The following is a 17,634-nucleotide window of genomic DNA, read 5'->3' as shown; positions in this document are numbered from 1 at the left end:
CCCCAAAAAATAAAATACTTGGGAATCAACCTAACAAAAGAGGTGAAAGATGTATACAAGGAAAATTACACAACCCTAAAGAAAGATATAGAAGAAGACCTTAGAAGATGGAAAAATATACCCTGCTCATGGATAGGCAGAACCAACATCATCAAGATGGCGATATTACCAAAAGTTCTCTATAAGTTTAATGCAATGCCAATCAAAATCCCAGCAGCATTTCTTGTAGAAATAGATAAAAGAATCATGAAATTCATATGGAATAATAAAAGACCCAGAATAGCAAAAACAATGCTAAGCAGGAAGTGTGAATCAGGCGGTATAGCGATACCAGACTTCAAACTATACTACAGAGCAATAGTAACTAAAACAGCATGGTACTGGTACCAAAACAGGCGGGTGGACCAATGGTACAGAATAGAGGACACAGTAACCAACCCACAAAACTACAACTATCTTATATTTGATAAAGGGGCTAAAAGCATGCAATGGAGGAAGGATAGCATCTTCAACAAATGGTGCTGGGAAAACTGGAAATCCATTTGCACCAAAATGAATCTGAATCCCTATCTCTCGCCATGCACAAAAGTTAACTCAAAATGGATCAAGGAGCTTGATATTAAATCAGAGACACGGCATCTGATAGAAGAAAACGTAGGGTATGATCTACATACTGTGGGATCGGGCTCCAAATTCCTCAATAGGACACCCATAGCGCAAAAGTTAACAACTAGAATCAACAAATGGGACTTACTCAAACTGAAAAGTTTTTTCTCAGCAAAAGAAACAATAAGAGAGATAAACAGGGAGCCTACATCCTGGGGAACAAATCTTTACTCTACACACTTCAGATAGAGCCCTAATAACCAGAATATACAAAGAACTCAAAAAATTAGACAATAAGATAACAAATAACCCAATCAATAAATGGGCCAAGGACCTGAACAGACACTTCTCAGAGGAGGACATACAATCAATCAATAAGTACATGAAAAAATGCTCCCCATCGCTAGCAGTTAGAGAAATGCAAATCAAAACTACCCTAAGATACCATCTCACCCCAGTAAGATTGGCAGCCATTAGAAAGTCAAACAACAATAAGTGTTGGAGAGGATGCGGGGAAAAGGGCACTCTTGTTCATTGCTGGTGGGACTGCAAATTGGTGCAGCCAATTTGGAAAGCAGTATGGAGATTTCTTGGAAAGCTGGGAATGGAACCACCATTTGACCCAGCTATTCCCCTTCTCGGTCTATTCCCCAAAGACCTAATAAGAGCATGCTACAGGGACACTGCTACATCGATGTTCATAGCAGCACAATTCACGATAGCAAGATTGTGGAATCAGCCTAGATGCCCTTCAATAGATGAATGGATTAAAAAAATGTGGCATTTATACACAATGGAGTATTACTCTGCATTAAGAAATGACAAAATCATAGAATTTGGAGGGAAATGGATGGCATTAGAGCAGATTATGCTAAGTGAAGCTAGTCAATCTTTAAAAAATAAATACCAAATGACCCCTTTGATATAAGGGGAGTAAACAAGGACAGGGTAGGGACGAAAGTTTGAGAAGAAGATTTACATTAAACAGGGATGAGAGGTGGGAGGGAAAGGGAGTGAGAAGGGAAACCGCATGGAAATGGAAGGCGATCCTCAGGGTTATACAAAATGACATATAAGAGGAAAGGAGGGGTAAGACAAGATAATACAAATGGAAGAAATGATTTACAGTAGAAGGGGTAGAGAGAGAAAAGGGGAGGGGAGGGGAGGGGAGGGGGGATAGTAGAGAATATGACAGACAGCAGAATGCATCAGACACTAGAAAGGCAATTTGTCAATCAATGGAAGGGTAACTGATGTGATACAGCAATCTGTATACGGGGTAAAATTGGGAGTTCATAACCCACTTGAATCAAACTGTGAAATATGATGTATTAAGAACTATGTAATGTTTTGAACGACAATAAAAAAAAAAGAATGCCTTTGATTTATGGGTGTTGATTTTATATCCTGCCACTTTGCTGAATTCATTTACTAGTTCTAGAAGTTTCTTGGTAGAACCTTTTGGGTCTGCTAGGTATAGGATCATGTCATCAGCAAATAGTGATAATTTAAGTTCTTCTTTTCCTATATTTATGCCTTTAATTTCTTTCATCTGTCTAATTGCTCTGGCTAGTGTTTCAAGAACTATGTTGAATAGAAGTGGTGAGAGAGGGCATCCCTGTCTTGTTCCAGATTTTAGAGGCAATGCCTTCAATTTTTCTCTGTTTAGAATGATGATGGCCTAAGGCTTAGTGTAGATTCCTGTTATCCCTGGTTTTTCTAGAGTTTTGAACATAAAGGAATGCTGTGTTTTGTTGAATGCTTTTTTCTGCATCTATCGAGATGATCATATGGTTCTTATCTTTAAGTCTATTGATGTGGTGAATTACATTTATTGATTTCTGTATATTGAATCAGCCTTGCATCCAAGGGATAAATCCCACTTGATTATGGTGCATGATCTTTTTGATGTGTTTTTGTATCCGATTTGCCAGAATTTTATTGAGGATTTTTGCATCTAAGTTCATCAGAGATATTGGTCTGTAGTTTTCTTTCTTTGAAGTGTCTTTGTCTGGTTTTGGAATCAGGGTGATATTGGCCTCATAGAATGAATTTGGAAGTACTCCCTCTTTTTCTATCTCCTGAAATAGATTGAAGAGTATTGGTATTAGTTCTTCTTTAAAGGTTTTGTAAAACTCTGCTGTATATCCTTCCAGTCCTGGGCTTTTCTGGGTTGGTCATCTTTTTATGGCTTCTTCTATTTCCTCACTTGATATTGGTCTAAGTAGTGTATATCCTCCTGACTCAATCTGGGCAGATCATATGACTAAAGAAATTTATCGATGCCTTCACTATCTTCTATTTTATTGGAATATAGGGTTTTAAAATAATTTCTAATTATCTTCTGTATTTCTGTAGTGTCTGTTGTGATATTGCCTTTTTTGTCCCGTATGCTAATAATCTGAGTTCTCTCTCTTCTTCTCTTCATTAGCATGGCTAAGGGTCTGTCAATCTTATTTATTTTTTCAAAGAACCAACTTTTAGTTTTGTTGATTTTTTCAATTGTTTCTTTTATTTCAATTTAATTTATTTCAGCTCTGATTTTAATTATTTCTTGCCTTCTACTGCACTTGCTGTTGATTTGCTCTTCTTTTTCTAGGGCTTTGAGATGTAGAGTGAGATCATTTATTTGTTGGCTTTTCTTTTTTTGAGGAATGAACTCCAAGCAATGAATTTTCCTCATAGTACTGCTTTCATAGTGTCCCAGAGATTTCAATATTTTGTGTCTGTGTTCTCATTTACCTCTAAGAATTTTTTAATTTCCTCCGTGTTGTCTTCTGTGACCCATTGTTACAGAAGTAGCATATTGTTCATTCTCCATGTGATGTAGGAATTTTCCTTCCTTCTTTTATCATTGATTTCCAGTTTCATTCCATTATGATCTGATATGATGCATGGTATTATCTCTACTCCTTTATAATTGCTAAGAGTTGCCCTATGGCATAATATATGGTCTATTTTTGAGAAGGATCCATGTGCTGCTGAGAAAAAAGTATATCCACTTGATGATGGTTGATATATTCTATATATGTCAGTTAAGTCTAGGTTATTAATTGTGTTATTGAGTTCTATCATTTCTTTATTCAACTTTTGTTTGGAAGATCTGTCCAGTGGTGAGAGAGGTGTGTTAAAATCTCCCATGATTATTGTGCTGTGGTCTATTTGTCTCTTGAACTTGAGAAGAGTTTGTTTGATGAACGTAGCTGCATCATTGTTTGGGGCATATATATTAATGATTGTTATGTCTTGTTGGTGAATGATTCCCTTTAGCAGTATATATTGTCCTTCTTTATCCCTTTTGATTAACTTTGGCTTGAGTCTATTTTGTTTGATACAAGTATGGACACCCCTGCTTGCTTCCAAGGTCCATGTGAGTGGTATGATTTCTCCCAACCTTTCACCTTCAGCCTGTGTATGTCTTTTCCCATCAGATGAGTCTCCTGTAGGCAGCATAGTGTTGGATCTGTTTTTTTTTTAATCCAGTCTACTTGCCTATGTCTCTTGATCGGTGAGTTTAAGCCATTAACATTTAGGGTTACTATTGATATATGGTTTGTACTTCCAGCCATGTTTGTTTATTTTTTTATTTAACTTGATTTGTTTTTCCTCTTTGATTAGTTTTTCCCTTTACTGTGCTACCTCCCACTGTTGATTTTCATTGTTTTTCATCTCCTCTTCGTGTAGTGTTTTGCCCAAAATGCTTTGAATACTGGTTTTTTAGCTGTGAATTCTTTTAACTTTTGTTTATCGTGGAAGGTTTTTATTTCATTGTCACACCTGAAGCTTAATTTTGCTGTATACAAGATTCTTGGTTGGAACCCATTATCTTTCAGCGTTTGAAATACATTGTTCCAGGGTCTTCTAGCTTTTAACGTCTGTGTTGAAAATTGGTTTACTCCTAAATGTAATCTGCCTCCTTTCTCTTGTGGCTTTTAAAATTCTCTCCTTGTTCTGTATGTTGGACATTTTCATTATAATGTGTCTCGGTGTGGGTCTCTTGTGGTTTTGTACATTAGGCGTCCTGTAGGCTTCTAGGATTTGGATTTCCATTTCATTCTTCATGTCTGGAAAGTTTTCTAAAATTATTTCATTGAACAGTTGCTCATTCCTTTGGTTTGGACCTCTATACCTTCCTCTATCCCAATGACTCTTTTTTTTTTAAACCTCTGCAATTATTAGTTTATTAGTATCATCCAGGACTCAGATGTTCAGTATTCCTCCTGAAATTACATAAACAAATGCAAATGGAAAGAATCCAAGTCAAAATTATATAACAAAACAGCACTCCATCACAAAAGCATGTAAAATTACAAGAACGCTATTTTAGAACACCGGCACTTTAAGAGAACGATGAACTCAAAAACCACAAAATTGCCAAATTGTTCCCTAAACTTCTAAGTAGATAAACATGACTCTAATGAATGAGTTTGGATTTTTGTTAAAAATTTTTAAAAAACATCAAATAAGTTGGATAATTGGTAGAGATGCAAAGTTTTTTCCTCATGTCTATTTTGATTTATAAATAGGCAAACCACAATATAGGAAAATATACCCTACTTCAAACTTGGCATTGTAATTTTATAAGCTGGCCCAATTAAGTAAAAATACTTTCAATGGAGTCTCAAGTTTCCTGAGCAGTCCATATTTAGATAAATGGGAAAAGGCATTTACAGCCAGGACTCTCAGAACCTTTGCTGGGACTAATCTCAACAAAAAATTTAATATGGCAGTCTTGTATTTTAAGCTCACGCTTTTGGGGATACATTCTCAGGTCTTCTTTAATGTGTTAACTGCAAAATAAAACTGTCATTACATGGTAATGGGAGTTAAGAATATAGACCCTCATGTAAAGATCAGAACATACTTCTCTATTAGTCCTTCAAGGACAGACTTTCAGATTGTTTGATTCTAATAATCCCATGCTGTGAATAGAATTGGCTACCCTTCACTTGGTAAATGTAAGTGGGCTATGTGAAATTTGCTATCAATTGATCAAGGTTTTGGAGTTTCAGTTATGGATGAAAATGTCTTCAATTCAATTTTTATTAACCCCATCATGATATGCAGGGTGTGTAGACAAAAAGTTTTTTATCATCTAACTATGAAAAGATAAACACTGTAAAAATTCATGTGATCTAAAATGGGCAAAAGCAAGACTAACTTCCCCTCAAGAAGAAAAATTTCAGACCTATGAAAAAGACAACAATACTAATAAAAAAATTGTATTTACTTAGAAGCATTCAGAATGTCAACAAAACAGCTGCAACTTTTTTTTTTTGCAATTACAGAGTGGTATTCAGTTAACAGAACAACAATTATTTCGTATAAGCTGCATCAGAGACAACTGAAGATGAAAAACTACCATCCCCATATATAACTAATTTGTGCTGTGCACCAACAAGAACCTGCTTTAAATTTCCATGCCAATTTACAACCCCCATACTGTACCAGGCAAGGTTAGTGGCTATTGAAAATACCACCAGGACAGGGCTATCTAAAGACACATTTGGTAGTGTGTTAAGTATACAAAAAAAGACACTGTACAGTTTAAAAACAAATCTTGCACAGCCTTACATTTCAATTTTTTTTCTTTAAAATAAGTGAGTTGTGTACAGGGGGGTTAAATGCTTTATAGACAAGAAAAAGAAAACTGCGCTAGAACCAACTTATTCATCATCATCTTCTTCTTCGTTTTCATCTTCTTCATCTTCCTCCTCCTCCTCATCCTCTTCATCTTCCTCATCTTCCTCCTCTTCCTTCTTTTTCTTGCTTTTTTCAGCCTTGACAACTCCCTTTTTTGCTGCATCAGGTTTTCCTTTAGCTCGGTAGGCAGCAATATCCTTTTCGTATTTTTCCTTCAGCTTGGCAGCTTTCTTTTCATAAGGCTGCTTACCATCCGCAGTGTTATTCCACATCTCTCCCAATTTCTTTGCAACATCACCAATGGATAGGCCAGGATATTCTCCCTTGATTTGGGGGCGATAATCAGAACAGAACAAGAAGAAGGCCGACGGAGGCCTCTTGGGTGCATTGGGATCCTTGAACTTCTTTTTTGTTTCCCCTTTAGGAGGGATATAGGTTTTCATTTCTCTTTCATAATGGTCCTTGTCCGCCTTTGCCATGTCTTCAAATTTTCCTTTCTCTTTAGCAAACATGGTCTTCCACCTCTCTGAGCACTTCTTAGAAAACTCTGAGAAGCTGACTGAAGCATCTGGGTGCTTCTTCTTGTGTTCCTCCCAGCAAGTTTGCACAAAGAATGCATATGATGACATTTTGCCTCTCGGCTTCTTAGGATCTCCTTTGCCCATGTTTAGTTATTTTTCCTCAGCGAGGCACAGAGTCGCCCAGTGCCCGTCCGGCTCTCACTTGCCACAGCACTGTCTCTATGGAGCTCAATGTACTGCAATGGCTCCCAATGACTCTTAAGTTTGGTTTTTTTATGTTATCCCAAATCTCTTGGATGTTCTGCTCATGGTTTTTTACTAGCCTTTCTGAGTTGACTAGACTCTTTTCAAGATGATATATTTTGTCTCCGTTGTCTGATGTTCTGACTTCTAATTGGTCTACTCTACTGGTGATACTCTCATTTGAATTTTTAATTTGGTTTATAATTTTCTTCATTTCCAGGATTTCTGTTTGTTTTTTTTATAACCTCTGTCTCCCTGTAGAGTTGCTCTTTTGCTTCATGGATTTGTTTATGTAATTCATTGTTGAAGTGATCTTTCATTGTCTGCATTTGCTGTATAAGGTCTTCCTTAAGACTCCATAACATTTGAAGCACATATATCTTGAAATCTTTATCTGACAATCTCTCTGCTGTGGCAACAAACTCCTGTATTGTTGAGTTGTCCTGCATTGTTTGTGTTCCTTTTTTTTCCTTTTCTATTCATGATGCTCATGTTTCTTTCCAGCTCTGTGTGACTGCTGTTTTATTATTTTCTCCTATAAATTTGTTTTGCTTTTGTATAGCTCCGAGATCTCTCCTTTGTGATGGGAGACAATGTCTAGAGATGTTGGGTTCACTTGTAATTTAAAGTAAATTCATTAGTTTCCTAAGAGGCATACAGATTCTGATGGCATATAGAGAACTGAGGTTTGGTCGTAGGACTTTATGTTTAGGGGGAAAGATGTGAGGATCTGGGGGTTAGTATATCTTAGCTACTTTGGAGGAGAGCTCTAATGAAGGGAGATATTAACAGGAGAATAGACAGGAGTATTTGGGGGTAGCTAAGTACTTAGGAGGACGATAAAAAGCCTAGAAACATTCACCTATTTGCATTTTTATTAAATTACATGTAGTAGAAGTAGTAAAGCTTGGGAGATTGGGAGGGGGAGAGAAGAAGAAAGAAAAGTACAAGGAAAAGAAGAAGAAAGAAAGAGAGAAAAGGAAGGAAAAAAGACAAATAAAAAAAGAAAGAAAGAAAGAAATGCACTCTTAGAGTTCTGTTTTCTTCTCTTCCAGTAGGTAGCATTGTGCTTTCCAGGCTACGTCTCTGCCCTCAGGATGTAGGAAGCAAACTGTGTGAGGTGGCTCTCCCTCCCCTGCCGGGTGACTCTCCAATCCGGTCACTTTGGGTTGCTCCCAGTCTCTAGCCTCCTCACTTCTCCTGCCCGCCAGGCCCCACTTACTGGGGTTCCTGTCCACAGCTCTAGCTTCACTCTGGGCATGCACTGCCCTGGCCACCCTGCCCTCTTGAATAACTGAGCGCTCTCTTTGTTTGTTAGTTACCCAGTCATCATGGCTATGGAAAGAGGGAGTTGGAAACTGGCAACCTGTTCTGTCTGATTCCCTCTGATAGCCACGCCCACCGAGAGCTGGCGAGAAAGGTTTCGGTTTTTGCTGCTGGGGGGAGGGGGAGTTGGAGGTCAGGTGCCTTTTCAGTTTCCCTCAGCTCTGATATTCATGCACACAGAGAGCTGGCAAGAAAGTTTTTGAGTTATCCCAGCTGGGTGGAGGGAGGGGCTGGGGGTCACACACCTGATCTGTCGCCAAACTCTCTGCTATGAGATCTGCCCAAAACTGCTGAAGTGGATTCTCCAAGAAGGTGACCGCCCCTTTCCACACCTGGGTGTCCGGTGAGGAGGATGGACCTGGGCCGTTTCTCCACTAAGTCCCCCCTTCAGTTCTCTGGTGCCCTGTGGAGGCACTGGTGACAGATCTCCACAGGATCTGAAACTCTGCTTCTCTAAGCTGCCAGAACTCCATAGCGCTCAATTTCGCCCGCTGCAGCATGCTGTTGTCCTGCTGGTCCTGAGTTGGGAGTTTTAAGAGAAATAATCTTACGAATTGAATTGAGATACTACTACTAATATTCTACTCCCAATAGGATAATTTTGGTCTTATATATGGCAGAATTGATTGTTCTAGAAACCCATTTCAAGCTAACTTAAGCAATAAAGAGGGGGTATTGGAAAGACACTTGGGTGTCTCATAGAACCCAAGGAGAAGAAGTGAACTAGGTCTCATAGGACCTGGAAAATCCTCAGGAACTCGGTTTTTCTTTCTAGTCACAATCTTCAGGAAGGGGAAAATGGCTCATGGGTTGAGTAGATAATTCACAGTATTTAAATTTACTACAGATGAATTTTAAGTGATAAGAAATGAATTCTGAGTTGTGATTGGACTGTGAGCATCTGAAATGTGAAAAATGGGTCTTCACAGGCAGAATCGGTGGAGGGAATATGTTGCCATAGTGTAAGAAGGGTCTTTTTCAAAAAGAAATGGAGGCTCTGGATGACGGTGGCAGGTCAAAGGTTGTGAGAGATTGGGGTCCATGGGGAGCATAGGAGAGTTTCTCATTGTGAGGAGGAAGGAAAGAGGGTTTTGTGGTGAACGGTGTGACCTTCACAAGAGGGTCACTGACAGATGGCTGCTGGGGGAGCAGGAAGGGTTGTGACCATTTATGTTCCCAGGATTCTTGAGTATTGGAAATGTGGGCATGAACAGAGAGGCATCCAAGAAAAACTAGACTTTACAGTAGAGGTTTCCAAATCTTAGCTGCACTTAGCCAACTTACCAGATGACTGACATGGTACATGCCCTCCAGAAAGCCTGGCATGCCCACAGCATGCCAAATGCAGATAACAAGGAGGGTAATTTATGACAACCTCAGCACTTTGAACTCCACAAGTTGAAAGTTTGTGTTTATCAAGAATAGTCGTGTAAGCTTTCAAAACTCTTTACATCAGTTAAATTGGTTATTGTTATTATGCAACTTATAGAGGAAATAATGGTGGAATAGCAGTATAAACTTACGGGTATTCTTTTTATTAAAGTCAAATTGAATACTTTATGACCATATAAACAGCAACCATTAAAAAAATCGCTGTCAAATTATGGTCTAGCAGTATGCAAGATAACTGTTAAAAGGTTTGTGGAAAACTGCAAAAGGTCTAGACAGATGCTGCCTTTGGTGTTTTTCCCCACAACAACCTTTAGGTTTTAGCTCCATTTTAAATAAATGTAAACACACCTGGATGTGGTTTATGTAGGGAAGAACTAAGAGAGCTTGTTATGGACCCATACTCAAAGAAAACACTTTGGCCCTATAGAAAAGAATTCATGAATGACTCTACATTTAGGATGTCAGAGTTAAAACAAATGTTTAAGGTACATCTGAATACTTTCAGATTTCCCACTTTCGTCACCTATTTTGAATGACTATTTCAATATGCAGAGATGGAGCATTTATACAAAAAGTTATAGATTCAGTGGGTTTTGTTCACTATAGGGCAGGAAGTTCAGGGATAGTAAGCCCAGATGAGCAGGATTGCTCAGGGCTGGGAGAGTAGACATGGACATGCAAAGATGGAATAGTTGAGATGTGTACCTGGGCAGCACTTGTCAGGATGAGAATGAGGAGGACCAAAACCTGGGACTCAGGCTGGGAAAGAATTAGTTCTGAAGGGAGCATACCCATGGGGCACATTAAGGGTGCTCAGCCTGTGGTGCAGGCTTCAAATAAACCCTGTTTCAGGATAACCCAATGGAAACTTCATGATTCAACCTGAAGGGGAATTCCAAACTCTTGGCTCCTGAATCTGGACAACAAACATGTCTATTTCAGCTGTGCAACATTACCTGTATTCAACCTCAACACAAAGCTCTGCATCTTTGCCAAGATGGCTTACTCACTTTCCACTGAAAAACATTCCCACACTTCAAGATTTTCTCTCTCTCTCTCTCTCTCTCTCTCTCTCTCTCTCTCTCTCTCTCTTCTGTAGGATCCATTGCTTTCTCATTGATTTTTCACATCAAAATTAGGTTGGGGGGTGATTCTAGTATTGAGCTGTCATCTTCTGCATAGCTGGGTGTTAGAGAGTGCTTGCAAGGTAACATTGTACTTCTAGGATAGCTGGGAGAAACCCTGGGTGCAGAGACTATAGTGAAACAGATACCTGCATCTGAGTGGGAGAGGTGAGAGAAGGAGCCCTTTCAACCCACACACAATAGGGGCTTTCCTCTGGGTGTGGTGCCTTGGGAGCTGGGTCTCAGATCCTCTTAAGTGCTGACTTTCTTCCAGGTTCCTGTCCTGGTTCAGGCAAGATGGGCAAGTATGTGATCCGACTCGCCACCGGGGACTCGCTCTTGGCGGGCTCCACCAACCTGGTGCAGCTGTGGCTAGTCGGGGAGCACGGGGAGGCGGACCTGGGGAAGCTGCTAAGGCCATTGCGGGAGAAGGTGAGTGCAGAGCCTGGGAGCCAGGGGGAGGAGGAGCAGCCCGCACGTTCTGGAGCCCCAGGCCAGAAGCAAGGGGAAGCTGGGCCAGGGAATGAGATGGTGCGAGGGTTGGGTGCCTGATAGAAAAAAAGGAAAGTGAGAAGAGAGAGAATCGAGTAGTATCTCTGCTTGGGTGGAAGGAGTAGGGAAGATGCTATTGGAGGCTGGAGGCTGGAGCCCCGCAGAGCTAGCTGTTCCTCCCCACCGCCACCTGCTTCAGGTCTCTCCCTGGGTGTCCCCCGAGGGACAAACAAAGCCAAGTTTCCTCGAAAGCATCCAGACTACACTGTCCTCGCTAAGGACCTCATAACCTGCCTCTGGGGAATGTTCTGTTGCACAGAAAACGGAGTTGGAGATCGATGTCCCCTTTCACCTGGGGCGCCTCCTGCTGGTGAAGCTGCGCAAGCACAAAAGCCTGTTGAACTTTGACTGGTTCTGCAAGTGGATCACGGTGCAAGGCCCAGGGACCCAAGGAGAGGTCCATTTCCCTTGCTACAGCTGGATCCAGGACGACAGGATTCTCTGTCTACCCGAAGGCACGGGTGAGGGCTCTGGGTAAAGGGTGTGACTCCTCCAGGAAGCGGGGGTCGGGATAGGGGATGCTATGATATAAAAGGGAAAGAGGAAAAAGTTGCAGAGGTAAGAAATGCAAGAATGGGATTCAAGAAGAGAACTGATGGAAAGGCCCTGCCGTGGGGCTGAGTGTGAGGGGGGTTCCAGGAAGGACGCCTGTCTTTTGTTTCCCCCTTACCCAGCCCGGTCCGTGAGTGATGACCCCCAGAATCTGTTTAAGAAATATAGGGAACAGGAGCTGGAGGACAGAAGGAAGGCTTATCGGTGAGTCCCAGAAAGCTTCTGATCCCTACTACAATTAGGAAAACCTCTTGCTCCACCTACTCCCGACTCTATGTTCTTCCTCCAGGTGGGGCTCCTGGAAGGATGGGTTAATCCTGCCTGTAGCAGGGAAGACGCAGAGGGACCTTCCCAGAAATGAACGATTTCTAGAGGATAAGGATTTGGATTTCACCCTCTCTCTAACAAAAGAGTGAGTGCCAGGTCTGGGTGGTAGCCCACACCTGTAATCCAATTACTCCAAAGACTGAGGCAGGAGAATCACAAGTTTGAGGCCAGCCTCAGCAACTGAGCAAGACCCTGTCTCAAAAAAATAAAAAGTTTTGGGATGTAGCTCAGTGGTAAAGCACCATGAATTCAATCCCCTGGTATCTCAAAAGAGAGTGCTGGATTGAGGTTGGGCACTTTCTTCCCAGGCTGTGAGATTTTTTTCTTATTTCTGCTTGCATGTCATTCTTTACACAGGTTGAAGAACTTGGCCATTAAGGAGATATTGGATCTTGCAAATTGCGTACATAGACTGGAAGATTACAAAAAAATATTCCCACGTGGAAAGACTGCCCTGGCAGGTCAGTTACCACAACCTACTAATATATATATTCCAGCTCAGGGATCTGACAAAAGAGGGGTGATAGAGGGTAGAAGACTGATGTCAGTGCAACGAGGAGCTCACAACATGTCCCCAACTGACGTCCTCAGTGCGGGTCTGTGATTCCTGGAAGGATGATGACCTCTTTGGATACCAGTTCCTCAATGGTGCAAACCCCATGCTCCTGAGGCGTTCTACAAGTCTCCCAGCCCGGCTGGTGCTGCCTCCAGGGATGGGAGAGTTACGAACTCAACTGAACAAAGAGCTCCAGGTACTGTGCTTTTCACCACCCCAGCCATCCCCCTACCATTTTGCCTCCCATTCCTCCCATCTCTTCCTCCCCTTATTTCTTTCATGTTCACCTCCACTACCCTCTTTCACGTACACTTAGAATTTCTCAACTTTGACATGATTAACATTGTAAGCCAGATAATTCTTTGCTGTAGAGGACTGTCCTGTGCATTGTTGGATTCTAGTAGAAACCCTTGACTTTTACCTTCTAGAAGCCAGTAGCATCCTCTGTCCTGGTAGTTATGACAACTGGAAGCATCCCTAGACATTGTCAAATGTTCTGAGGGGAGGGGGGCATCACTCCTGCTTGAGAACCATGATCTGTATAATCTCCTCCTGTGTCTCGTTTTCTTTCCTCTCTTCCATCCCCACCTTCTTGGTTTCCTACTTCATTAGACGGACCTAAGCCTCAGTCTCAGGAAGGAGCTTGAGCTTCTAAAGAGAAACAGCAAAAAGACTGACCAAAGCCTTGAAGAACCAGCCTTACATTTTAAAAAAGAGAGGATAAAGGAAATATTTTGTGCCCCATTTGACTAAAGCCAGCAAGCAGGAAGACAATAGTTGAGAGTGTGGCACATGGTGGAGAGTCAATTCAGGGGATTTGAAGTCTGGTGGAAGACACTGGTCATGAAAACTTTCATTCGGGCCTTTGGTTCTGGGGAAAGTGGTTAGTGCTTAAAGCAAAAGCCTGGATGGATAGAGGAAGGATCCACCTTGGGAAATGAGAGAAGGGCAGGTTCAGAATGACTCCAACCCCTTTCTGTGTCCTTGACATTGACCCTACAGGCTGGATCTCTGTTTGAAGCTGATTATACCCTGCTGGATGGGGTCAAACCTAACATGATCATTTTTAAGCAACAATATGTGGCAGCCCCTTTGGTTATGCTGAAGCTACAACCTGATGGAAGACTCTTACCCATGGTTATCCAGGTAAGAGGACCCAGGTGTCTTTCTCCTAGACATTGATCCATTTAGAATTGATCCATTTAGGGACTTAGATACATAGTTCTTAGCTCCCATTCTCCCTCCTTCTCTAGCTCCAGCCACCTCGACATGGATGCCCCCCACCTCTGCTCTTCCTGCCTTCAGATCCTCCCATGGCCTGGCTCCTAGCCAAGACATAGGTCCGTAGCTCTGATTTCCAGCTGCACCAGTTACAGTCACATCTGTTAAGGGGACATCTTATGGCTGAAGTTATTTCTGTGGCCACAATGAGGAGCCTGCCCAGTCTGCATCCTATCTACAAGGTATTTTAGCATCTGTGTCATTCTGCATTTGATTGTTGTTCATAGTTCATAATCCTAGCCTTTGAGGCCCAGGGTTTAACCTTGTAGCATATTATATTAGAAGCAATCTTAGTTTATGTGTGCGTGCTCATGTGCATGCGAGTGCGTGCGCGCACACACACACACACACACACACACACAGTCTGCTATGGAAATACCCAGGACACACACTTGCTATAAGGTAGGGAAGGTAAGAATAGGTTTTACAAAGGAGTTTACATTTGGACTGAGGAGGTTGTCAAGGGTAGAAAGGGATGGGGACATTCAAGTCCAATCTGTAAAGGAGAGGAATGAAAGGAGCATGGATAATTGTGGATGTTAGGTGTGAATGATTGGAGTGTTGTGTAATAGAACAAGTAAGTGAGAAAAAATAAGCAAGGAAGCCATGTTACTTGGTGGGGAGAAGAAGCAAGGGCTCTGTTTTGACCCTGCAAGGTTTCCAATCCCGGTAGCCATTCATTTGAAAATGTCAGGAGGGCAATGGATATATGAGCCTGGAATTCCTGGAAAAATTGAAGATATAGATTTTAGGGTTATTAGGAAACAGAAGTCTCTAAAGCCATCATACTAGGGAAGATTCTCTGTGGTTTGTAGCCACAGCAGAACATTTCACCCAGGATATAATTCTAGATTACTTCAACCTTTAGAAACTCCTCAGAGGAAGAAGTAGAGTGAGAAAAGTAGCAAGAGAAGGGTCAGCCACTGAGGTGGGGGGAAACAAAAAAGAAAAGTGTGTAACTCATGGCCGTCAGAGGACAGGGTTTCAACAGGGAGGTAGGATTATATGTTTCTGATGCTGTTGAGAAGCCCACATGGTTAAAGAGAAGGCATATCTGGGTTTGTCAACATGGAAGTCAGTGGTTAATACACTGAAAAATGCTATTCAGGGAAGCAGAGGTGCAAGAAACCTGATTGGTGTGGGCTGAGCGGAAACTGTGAGGTGAGAAAGTAGAGACATCATATGACTTTTCAAAAGACATGGACCCTGGGAGCTCTATTTGATTGTGTTCCATTTCTTTTCTCTACCATTAGCTCCTGATCCCCCACTTTCGCTATACCATGGAGATCAACATCCTGGCCCGGAATAATCTTGTCTCTGAATATGGAATTTTTGATCTGGTATGGAAAGGGATGGATGAAGAGGGAGGAGGGTTCGATGTTGGAAGAATCCCAAGGTTTATATCCCTCTTTTATTGTTCCCCCATGATCTGCTTTCTCTACTAAAGGCCTCTCCCTAATCTGTCTCATACCTGAAGAGTCTTCTGGTCCTAAATCTCCCTCGCTTTCTCACCTGGGTTGGCTAATCCTAGGTTTGTCCTCAGGTGGTGAGTACAGGTAGTGGAGGCCATGTGGACATTCTCCAGAGAGCCACAGCTTGTTTGACTTACCGTTCCTTCTGCCCTCCTGATGATCTGGCTGACCGTGGGCTCCTGGATGTGAAATCTTCTCTCTATGGCCAGGATGCCCTCAGGCTATGGGAAATCATCAGTAGGTGAGGGTGATACAGAGAGTGATAGAACCAGGGGGACCACAGGTACAGAAGGTCCTCTGTTGGCTGGCTGAGTCACAACAACCTTTTCCCTGTGGAACAGGTATGTGCATGGGATGGTGGGACTCTTCTATAAGAGTGATAAAGCCGTGAAGCAAGATTCAGAGCTGCAGGCCTGGTGCAGAGAGATCACTGAAACTGGACTGCAGGGTGCCCAGGACCGGGGTTAAGGCCTGGATCCTCCCCAGAAACCTGTGTCAACACCCACCCACCTGTCAACTTTCCCTGCCTCACAACACCATAAGACAGCCTTCCTTGAGGACCCTGAGAATTCCCTGGACTTTTCCACAGTATCCAGAAATCTTAATGATCACTCCTGATTTTCCCAGTTCCTTTCCTTTATCATCCTCTCATATACTCTTTTACTCCTTATGCACGAAGAACTTTCTCCAGAATCAGATACATGACTTCTCTTAGATATTTTTTCCTTACTTGTTTCTACTCTTTCCCCCATAGCTCTAAGGTTTATCCCAAGTATATCCTATTTGAATTCACATTTTCTGTGAATCATAGAATTCAGAGTCCAGGTCCATAGGAAATTCTTTAATGTATCTCTGAATATCTTTCCCTCATGTCCAAATATCTGCCTCATGCCCTGGTCTCAAATTCTCTCATTCTCATTTCACCCAGGTTCCCCCTCTCCTTGGAGTCCCTGGATCAACTCTGCCACATTGTTACTATGTGTATCTTCACATGCACTGGTCAGCATGCTTCGGCCCACCTGGGACAGGTAACCTGTGGGATCATCCCCCAGAGACTCCTGGGATTAGAATATGAAGGGGGTTAAATGCCTGGGCCATTAACCTGGGTTTCTGAGTGGCTCTTCTACCCATAGCTAGACTGGTACTCCTGGATCCCTAATGGCCCATGCACCATGAGGAAGCCTCCACCCATCTCCAAGGCTGTGACAGAGAAGGATCTAGTAGACTCACTGCCTGATCTCCACCAGGCCCATATGCAGAAGACATTCATCAAGTTCCTTGGCAGACGTCAGCCAGTCATGGTTAGAAACAGATGCCTGGGTTCTGGGGGAGGTGATAGCTAGAGGGAGGGGCAGTAGTCTTGGCTGAGAGGCCCAAGGAGCTGAGCCATCCTGTTCTCTTCTCAGGTGGCCTTAGGGCAGCATAAGGAGAAATATTTCTCAGGCCCTGGACCCCAGGCTGTGCTGCAGCAATTCCAGGAGGAGCTGACTGTCATGGACAGGGAGATCAAGGCCCGGAATGCAGGCTTGGACCTTCCCTATGAATACCTTCAACCCAGCATGGTGGAAAACAGTGTGACCATCTGAGAGGTCTTGCCCACTTCGATTCCAAAGCTCACTGTCCCCATACACCCTTATACTCTTGTTCTCCATGCCCATGTTCTCTGCTAAACAGCTGCCCCCAAAAGCTGTGTCGTCAAGGTGCCTGGAGCTGCCCATCACACAATGTGGGGAATAAACAATGTTTGTTCCCATTGCACATTGAAACCTGGGACCTTCTGTACTTGCCTACCTTAATGCCTACAAGTTCTATGCTTCCTTAACCTTTGATCCCTCTTACCTCTTTCCCTTTCCCAAAAGAGCTGGTCTCTGTATAAATAAAAGACCTGATTAAATTGTCATGTTGATTATATGGTAAGTGAAGGTGAGAGAAAATATCTTACTTTGTTTCTTGCCTTCTTATTTAGTTTCCAAGGGATAAAAGAAAGGCGTTTTCCTGAAACAAAAAAAAATTCTTCCAGGAATCAACACTGACTTCTA

At 42.2% G+C, this 17,634-nt stretch overlaps 2 pseudogenes; one reads left to right on the top strand and one right to left on the bottom strand.

Moving 5' to 3' along the window:
* Positions 1 to 6,272: 6,272 nt before the first annotated feature.
* Positions 6,273 to 6,971, bottom strand: LOC144255869 (high mobility group protein B1 pseudogene; annotated as a pseudogene).
* A 4,181-nt stretch (positions 6,972 to 11,152) lies between these two features.
* Positions 11,153 to 17,181, top strand: LOC144255817 (polyunsaturated fatty acid (12S)/(13S)-lipoxygenase, epidermal-type-like; annotated as a pseudogene).
* Positions 17,182 to 17,634: the final 453 nt, after the last annotated feature.

This window comes from Urocitellus parryii, chromosome 7, assembly GCF_045843805.1.
Source record: "Urocitellus parryii isolate mUroPar1 chromosome 7, mUroPar1.hap1, whole genome shotgun sequence".
NCBI classification, from domain to species: Eukaryota; Metazoa; Chordata; class Mammalia; order Rodentia; family Sciuridae; genus Urocitellus; species Urocitellus parryii.
This window is presented reverse-complemented; position numbering and strand designations above follow the sequence as displayed.